Below are 9,655 nucleotides of genomic sequence, written 5' to 3' on the forward strand. Positions count from 1 at the left end.
AACCAGCACACTTCTCTATGCTGTAAAAGTGTTACATGGTCGGTGCCCATATCATTGCATAGTGCAGAAAATATATGAGAGTTCAGGGGCCTTGCTTTAACAAAGTTAACCATTTTCACTGTAGTGTCCAAAATGTCTTCCAAGCTGTCAGGCATTCACTTGGCAGCAAGAGCCTTTCGGTGGATGAGGCAGTGTACCCAAGTGGCGTTGGGAGCAACGACTTGCACGTGCGTTACCACTCCACTGTCTCTCTGTCATGGCTTTTGCACCATTAGTACAGATACCAACACATCTTGACCACCAAAGTCCATCTGTCTGTTGACTCATCCAGCTGTAACACACATAATTCACTGGCTTGTATGCGAGGCAGTAATTGTTTCAAAACATCTTCTGCCATGTCACTGATGCATCGTGAAACAGTGTTGTTTGATGAAGACATTGTCTGTATAGTTTTTTTTATTTTTCAAATTGGCATGTTTTGTTTCTAAATGTCTTCTCAAGAGTCAAGGTTTCATCGAGTTGTGAGATAGTACTTTTGCACATATAACACACTGTGGCTGAGGAAAGGCATTACTCCCAATATAAGGGAACCCCAAATCAATGTAGTTCTCATCATATTTGTGCCTCTTCAATGGTCCAAAGTCCCTGTCTGTTGTTTGGTGCTTTCCCGGGTAAGGGGGCAGTAGCTCTTCCGCTGCATCAGATTCACAACTGTTAGACGGAATGAGCAGCAGCTACGTTTGGCTATTCCCGTAGTGGAATTCTCGCGAGAGAGTTCATTTGATTGGATGTTAATTATTTGACTAAACTACCTGTATTTGAAATTGTGTTGTTATTTCGCTGAACACTAGATGGTTTAATTTTATTTTTGGTAGTGAAACGAGGCTACTCAGGCGAGAAAAAAACCTCACCCAAATGTATAGCCCTGTTGGAAAATATAAATGGACTGTTTGAAAATGTGAAGAATTGTTTATTTTTTTAAATGTGAATCACATTTTATTTGGCGTACCCCCGACTGCATTGCGCGTGTATCCCAGTTTGGGAATACCTGGCCTAAAAACATGGTTAAAACTACAATTTGAGACCATGAAGAATCAGTGGTCAGTCATTGCATCAATAGCTCTGTCTTTGAATTTGAGAGTGGTTACATCCATCCCCCTTTTTTTATCTAAACGGGGTGAGCAGGTCTCTTTGTCATTGTTTCAACTGCTGTGTGACGCTTTCAAATAGTATTTTTGTTTTTATACACTTTTACGATATAGACAAGTGTACTTTGTGACTGTGGTAACAAGTGGAAACCCAAGATAATTCACCCACATCCTGGTTAGTGCTGCTGCGCAAGTTATTATTTTTTTTAACAAGATCTGCGCAAGTATGAATATGACCTACATTACATTCTTAAGATCGGTAATGTGATCACTACGGATTTTTGTTTTTAAGAACCACAAATGTTTACTGTTGCACAGGGAACAATGCATACTACTGGGTAAGTTCCTGAAATATTTTCGCGTCTGTTGTTTTCTTTGCAACTCTGGGTGTAAAGCGGGGCACAATAGAGTAATTGATATAAAGAGCAATAGTAATGCTAGCGTCTTTTTGTATGGCCTAACTCCGCCATGGCTCTTTGGTCAAACCCTACAGTATACTTATATTACAACATTCTATACGTGATACACGTGATCGAGGGATACTACAGTGTGTAGTAAATTATGCTACAGAATTACTACATAAAGTTTGTAGTATTTTATTGTAAACTGTATTTTTTTCGTGTGGGCTTCACAACTTTGAAGAATATATGTAATCAAAACATGCACAAAGACGTCATAATTATTCAAGTTAACTGACCTTATCTAGAACAAAACATATAATATATCCTAAACGTGTGTTAACCTCAGACCTTATTTTCGGCGTTTATTCCAAAACCGCATTCTTTCCCAATTAATTTCACACGAGGAATGGCTGAACCACAGAGTTTCCAAACTCAGAGGCGCAACATCGCGAAACTTCCGGAAACGCTTGCGAGATATCCGAAACATACGAGGCCGGGGTTTGAGAAGTCAGTGAGAGAAGTTAAAAAATATTCCTTAGTTGTTAATTTTCTCGAACTCTAAAGGCACAATCTAGATTCGAACCAATGTTTTGAGTAGTTGAACAAGTTATTACCCCAACCTTGTGGAAGTGACAAACTGACACGTTTTCATTTTTGTCTAAAACAAATTTCTATCAGAGTGCCTTTGAGTTTACAACATGCGCTGTTCGGCGCGAGACGACCATTAGACCAGATGACGTGTTTCTGCGCATGAGTTTAGCTAGCAACATCGACATGACATCGCCAACAAGTGTGATCGGGATTTCTATTGGAGAAGCAGTTTTTGCCTATCTTCATGCTGTATTGTTTTTGGCTGAACAAACCAGAAGCAACTAATTTCCGTTTTTTAAGACTACAAGCTAGCGAGCTCATGGTAACGAAAGATAACGTTACCAGATTAGTTAACCTACGTTTAATTATAATCTAGTTTGCTGCAATAAAGCTACAAAATGGAAAAGACCAAACCTGAACTGAATTGGTTTTGTGTAACAGTAGGCGACATGCTGATGTGCTGAACTGTTAATAAGTGATGTGTTTCAAGGCTGCTAGTGGATAACTAAACTCAGCAAAGAAAAGAAATGTCAATTTTTCAGGACCCTGTCTTTCAAAGATAATTCGTAAAAATCCAGATAACTTCACATATCTAAAGGGTTTAAACACTGTTTCCCTTGCTTGTTCAATGAACCTGTGGAGCGGTCGTTACAGACGGTAGGCAATTAAGGTCATAGTTATGAAAACTAAGGACACTAAAGAAGCCTTTCTACTGACTCTGAAAAACACAAAAAGAAAGATGCCCAGGGTCACTGAGCATGCCTTAGGCTGCCTTAGGCTGCAAGGAGGCATGAGGACTGCAGATGTGAGACGCCTAAGACAACGCTACAGGGAGACAGGACTGACAGCTGATCGTCCTCGCAGTGGCAGACCACGTGTAACAACACCTGCACAGGATCAGTACATCCGAATATCACACCTACGGGACAGGTACAGGATGACAACAACAACTGCCCAAGTTACACCAGGAATGCACAATCCCTCTATGAGTGCTCAGACTGTCCGCAATAGGCTGAGAGAGGCTGGACTGAGGGCGTGTAGGCCAGTTGTAAGGCAGGTCCTCACCAGACATCATCGGCAACAACGTCGCCTATGGGCACAAACCCACCGTCGCTGGACCAAACAGGACTGTCAAAAGTGCTCCTCACTGACGAGTCGTGGTTTTGTCTCACCAGAGGTGATGGTCGGATTCACATTTATCGTCGAAGGTATGCGAGTTACACCGAGGCCTGTACTCTGGAGCGGGATTGATTTGGAGGTGGAGGGTCCGTCATGGTCTGGGACTGTGTGTCACAGCATCATCAGACTGAGCTTGTTGTCATTGCAGGCAATCTCAACGCTGTGCATTACAGGGAAGACATCCTCATCCCTCATGTGGTACCCTTCCTGCAGGCTCATCCTGACATGACCCTCCAGCATGACAATGCCACCAGCCATACTGCTCGTTCTGTGTGTGATTTCCTACAAGACAGGAATGTCAGTGTTCTGCCATGGCCAGCGAAGAGCCCGGATCTCAATCCCATTGAGCACGTCTGGGACCTGTTGGATCGGAGGGAGAGGGCTAGGGCCATTCCCCCCCAGAAATGTTTGGGTGCCTTGGTGGAAGAGTGGGGTAACATCTCACAGCAAGAACTGGCAAATCTGGTGCAGTCCATGAGGAGGAGATGCACTGCAGTACTTAATGCAGCTTGTGGCCACACCAGATACTGACTGTTACTTTTGATTTTATGAATCTTGTTATGTTGATACAAATATTTACATATTGAGTTTCATGAAAATAAACACAGTTGACAGTGAGAGGACATTTCTTTTTTGCTGAGTTTATATACAGTGCCTTCAGAAAGTATTCACACCCCTTGACTTTTCCACATTTTCTTATATTACAGCCTGAATTTAAAATGGATTATTTAGAGATTTTTTTCAATGGCCTACACACAAAGTGGAATTATGTTAAAACATTTTTTTAAACAACTTAATCAAAAATTCAAAACTGAAATGTCTCGAGTCAATAAGTTTTCAACCCCTTTGTTATGGCAAGCTATAACAAGTTCAGGAGTAAATTATTGCTTAACAAGTTGCATTGACTCACTCGATGCGCCATAATAGTGTTTAACAGGATTTTTGAATGACTATCTAATCTCTGTACTCCACACATACAATTATCTGTAAGGTCCCTCAGTCAAGCAGTGAATTTCAAACACAGATTCAACCACAAAGACCAGGGAGGTTTTCCAATTCCTTGCAAAGAAGGGCATCTATTAAAGGATGAGTAAAAATAAAAAAGCAGACATTGAATATCTCTTTGAGAATGGTGAAGTTATTAATTACACTTTGGGTGGTGTATCAATACACACAGTTACTACAAAGATACAGGTGTCCTTCCTAACTCCGGAAGTACACCACTCAGGGATTTCCCCATGAGGCCAATTGTTAACTGTTACAGAGTTTAATGGCTGTGATAGGAAAACTGAGGATGGATCAATTACATTGTAGTTACTCCACATACTAACTTAAATGGCAGAATGAAAAGACAGAAACTTTTACAGAATAATAAAAAATTTTTTTAAACAAACACTCATCCTGTTTGCAACAAGGCACTAAAGTAATACTGCAAAAAATGTGGCAAGGCAATTTACTTTTTGTCCTGAATGCAAAGTGTTATTTTTGGGACAAATCCAATAAGGGAAGGGGGAGACCTAGTTAGTTGTACAACTGAATGCATTCAACTGAAATGTGTCTTCCATATTTAACTCAACCACTCTGAAACAGAGCGGTGCAGGGGCTACCATAATCGACATCCACGTCTTCGGCGCCCGGGGAACAGTGGGTTAACTGCCTTGCTCAGGGGCAGAACAACAGATTTTTACCTTGTCAGCTTGAGGATTCAATCCAGCAACCTTTTGATTACTGACCCAACACTTTAACCACTACAACACATTACTGAGTACCACTCTCTATATTTTCAAGCAAAGAAGCGGCTCCAGGTTATGGGTATCCTTGTAATCAGCAAGGACAGGGGAGTTTTTCAGGATAAAAAAGAAACGCAATAGAGCCAAGCACAGGCAAAATCCTAGAGGAAAACCTGGTTCAGTCTGCTTTCTAGCAGACAATGGGAGATTAATTAATCTTTCAGCAGGACAAAACCTAAAACACAAGGCCAAATCTACACTGGAGTTGCTTATCAAAAAGACAGTGAATGTTCCTGAGTGGCCAAGTTACAGTTTTGACTTAAATCTACTTGAAAATCTATGGCAAGACCTGAAAATGTTTGTCTAGCAATGATCAACAAACAATTTGACAGAGTTTGAAAAAATGTTTAAAGAACATTGAGCAAATGTTGCATAATCCAGGTGTGGAAAGATCTTACAGACTTACCCAGAAAGACCAACAGCTGTAATCGCTGCCAAAATTGGTTCTACAAAGTATTGACTCGGGTGTGAAAACTTGTGTAAATGAGACATTTCTGTACATTTGCTCAAATAAAAAACAAACATGTTTTCACTTTGTCATAATGGGGTATTGTGTGGGTGAGGAAAAAAAAATCTATTGAATTCAGGCTGTAACACAACAAACTGTGGAATAAGTCAAGGCTTTAGTAGTCTATGCCTGGGAAGTACTAGGCTATATGGATTGTGTATCCATTCCACTCAGTTCCTTTTTACTTTTTTGTTTCAGTTTTACTTCTTTAGTTTGACAGAATTGACAGCCTTTGCATTTCAACAGCTTTCCCAGTTGTAAGCTAAGGCCGGGTCTCACTGTTATGATATTATTAACAAGTAAGCCTAAACTCACAGAAGAACCAGTTTTTATCATGTGCTCTTAAGTTATATTATTAGCGACTGATATAACTTCAGGGATCTAGGTCTTGTGTGTTTTTGCAAATCCACATTCCTGAGAATAAGTAAATCAAATCAAATCAAATGTTATTTGTCACATACACATGGTTAGCAGATGTTAATGCGAGTGTAGCGATATGCTTGTGCTTCTAGTTCCGACAATGCAGTAATAACCAACAAGTAATCTAACTAACAATTCCAAAACTACTGTCTTATACACAGTGTAAGGGGATAAAGAATATATACATAAAGATATATGAATGAGTGATGGTACAGAGCAGCATAGGCAAGATACAGTAGATGGTATCAAGTATAGTATATACATATGAGATGAGTATGTAAACAAAGTGGCATAGTTAAAGTGGCTAGTGATACATGTATTACATAAGGATGCAGTAGATGATAGAGTACAGTATATACGTATGCATATGAGATGAATAATGTAGGGTATGTAAACATTATATTAGGTAGCATTGTTTAAAGTGGCTAGTGATATATTTTACATTTCCCATGTAATCATACACTTCAAGAGTTCAGCCTAATCCACCATGTTTTCTTGAATATGCTTATGACTCACCGAGCCTGATAAAATCAGACATTTGCAATGGTGGGGGAAGGGACAGCTTGTCACATTGGGTTATGGGTATCTCATTTTAGAAGTCTCTTTACATCCTATTCCCTAGGTATCACTGATATTAAAGCCTTTGGTTTAGAATATCTAGGCTGGTGTTAGCTAGCGTGCCTTAAAATAGAGCATCAATAGAGTTTCACCTATTCAGAAGACACGGAACATGATTAAGAAGTCTTTGTCACGTTTTCCCAAGGCAGCTCCATCTCATTTACACATCTTGACACCTCTTCATACAAATCATGTCAGTTAGCCATGCATAGGACGTAAACAAAGGAAGTCTTTGTCACGGCCGTTAAAAGAAGAGTACCAAGGTGCAGCGTGGTCAGCGTACATTTTCCATTTATTTGGAAAATGACGCCAAACAAAACTATAAACACTACAAAAACAAACCGTAATGCTAAAGGCTATGTAAACTTCCCACAAACACAAGTGGGCAAAAGGGCAGCCTAAGTATGGTTCTCAATCAGAGACAACAATAGACAGCTGTCCCTGATTGAGAACCCTACCCGGCCAAAACATAGAACTACACAACATAGAATACCCACCCCAACTCACGCCCTGACCAAACAAAATAGAGACATAAAAAGGATCTCTAAGGTCAGGGCGTGACAGTCTTTCAAATTATTGACACACTGGCATTCTTGGAGAAGACCAGACTTCAAGAGAATTTTTTTTTTTAAGTTAACAAAATGTTATCTTAAATAGGTCCGTTGGTGAAACACAAACAGTCTATATTAACCTATACAGTACATCAGTGATGATTGCACACTTGTTTGAAAGGGGCCCTAATAATTGCTTAGGGGTTTCCACATCTACTGAGTGGCCTCCACTAATAAGTGCAGCTAACCTAATCTTCCCAACAACATTGTTAACAGTACAGGGTAATAATTAGCGATTAGTGCAAAGTATTGGAAATATTTGCTAAAAACATCTCTCCAGGTCTGACCACCAAGGCCCAGGGAGGGTGCAGGGTCCTGGGTGTAGGGTGCCCCTTCATAATTGATCTTATCTTTCCTTATGTATATTTTTTAAATTAGTTTTTTTTCTTCACCTTACTGCTTTTTAGATGGGTTTTCAGGTGTAATTCTAGATTCCTGTACATAGCTAAGAAGCTGGCCTATTATCTGTCCTAATTCTTTCCCCACAAAGTCACTACTTTTAAACTTTTCTGATTGTTTTCTATTTTTCTCTTTTAGGAGAACTGCACTGTGAGCGGCCCTCAGGAACCAGAGGACCAGGTCTGACCACCCAGGCCCAGGGAGGGTGCAGGGTCCTGGGTGTAGGGTGCCCAGGCCACTGGGCCTATGGAGCAGATCCACTGGGTGAGACACCGCTGGCAGCAGCTGGTGGCCGCAGAGTCAGGTCGAGGTAGGTACTCGGCCCCTGACGCCGTGCCCACCAAGAGTTCCCCGAAGCTCCACAACGCACAGCTCACTGGCAAACGGAGGACGGTCATCGCCCGCCATGGACCCTACCAGCATGAGTACGACAGCGTCTCCAAGGGATGCCAGGGCAACGGCATCCGCACCACCAAGTACAGCCTTCTGAGCTTCATTCCCATGAACCTGTTCCAGCAGTTCCACAGGTGAGAGGGATCCCTAACCACATGCTGACTTACACAGGGGATGGGGTAGATCATAGTTGATTATTACCGGTCAATCAGGTTTGTCGTTGTCGGGAATGAACTCGCATCAAGCAGGAGTGCCTTAGAGGCACTTGATTATAATCTGATAATCATGTACTTTGTGAATTAACTCAAAATGAGCAGATTCAAAATTGTGAATGCAGTGCACCCATAAGGGTACAGGTAACCTTAGGGCAGGGGTTCACAAACTTTTTTGGTCTGTGAACCCATTCTGATATCAAAACATTTTCGCGACCCCACTATGTAGATTTTTAAAAATGTAATCAACTAACAATCCCACTGGGCAAAAACTAGTTGCTTTAACATTGTTTCCTCATAACTTCAACAAAAAATAGAAATCTTATGACATTGAATCAATGTGGAATACTGATTGGATTTGCAAAAAGTCATCAACACAAGGCAATTTAGTATTTGTTTCACCCCACTTTTAACCCAAATCCAATGACATGGTGAAATGTTTTCTTGATTTCACATCGAATTCACATGATTTGACATCTCAACCAAATGTGAATCAAAATTAGACGTTGAAATGACATCCTAGCCCAGTGAGATGTTTATTTGTTTTATTTGGGCCATGTATTTTGCAAATTAGTCTGACAGTATTTTTGACAGTATTTCAATCAGAAGACAGAATGGTTTGAAGTGACTGAAATGTATTGGGAAATTCAGAAGATCATCAGGCAGTAATGTTGTATGATCTTCTGTGTAGAAAAGTCATTGATAAATCATTTATGTTGTTTTTTCCCCCAGTCTGATTTAGTGCCTGGTCTTGTCCACTCAGTTCTAACGGCTTGTGTGCATAGCAGAGAAAAACAGTACTTACGTATTTACGTTTTCCTGAGTTTTATCTTTCAGTGATGGGGTCATTACATTTTGTAGCTTAAACCATTCAAAAGAAAGAGCCACATTCGTAGGAAGAAAACAGAAACCTCTCTTTTTATTATAAACGCATCTAGCGGCTACCAGAGGTTACTGGCGTAACCCTGGTTCTATGAATCAAGTGCAAATTTCCTCATGACCCAATTTTTATATCAGGTGACCGAATATGGGGTCCCAACCAAAGGGCCAGTGTTCCGGTCTAGAAGCACTGTTTTCGACTGCTCCTTCAGTTTTGCTTCGGTACTGCAGTTTTAATGACGCCTTGCCCAGAAAGACAATTTCCATAGACTGCCACATAGAGAAGTTAGATTAGAAAATTCAGAATAAAATACTTTAGACATCACCTTTGTGCACAAAACATCCATTGAAATATTCAAATAATTGCTCCTGAGGATGTTTTTTTCTCTCCCATCATTCACAGCCGAAGATTTTAACATTTTATAGTCATCCAATGTCTGCCATGTTTTTGGGTGACGTGATTACATCGTCACTGCTCGCTCTGCTCCCTGTGCGCACAGAGTTCA

Source organism: Oncorhynchus gorbuscha, linkage group LG17, assembly GCF_021184085.1.
Source record: "Oncorhynchus gorbuscha isolate QuinsamMale2020 ecotype Even-year linkage group LG17, OgorEven_v1.0, whole genome shotgun sequence".
Lineage (NCBI taxonomy): Eukaryota > Metazoa > Chordata > Actinopteri > Salmoniformes > Salmonidae > Oncorhynchus > Oncorhynchus gorbuscha.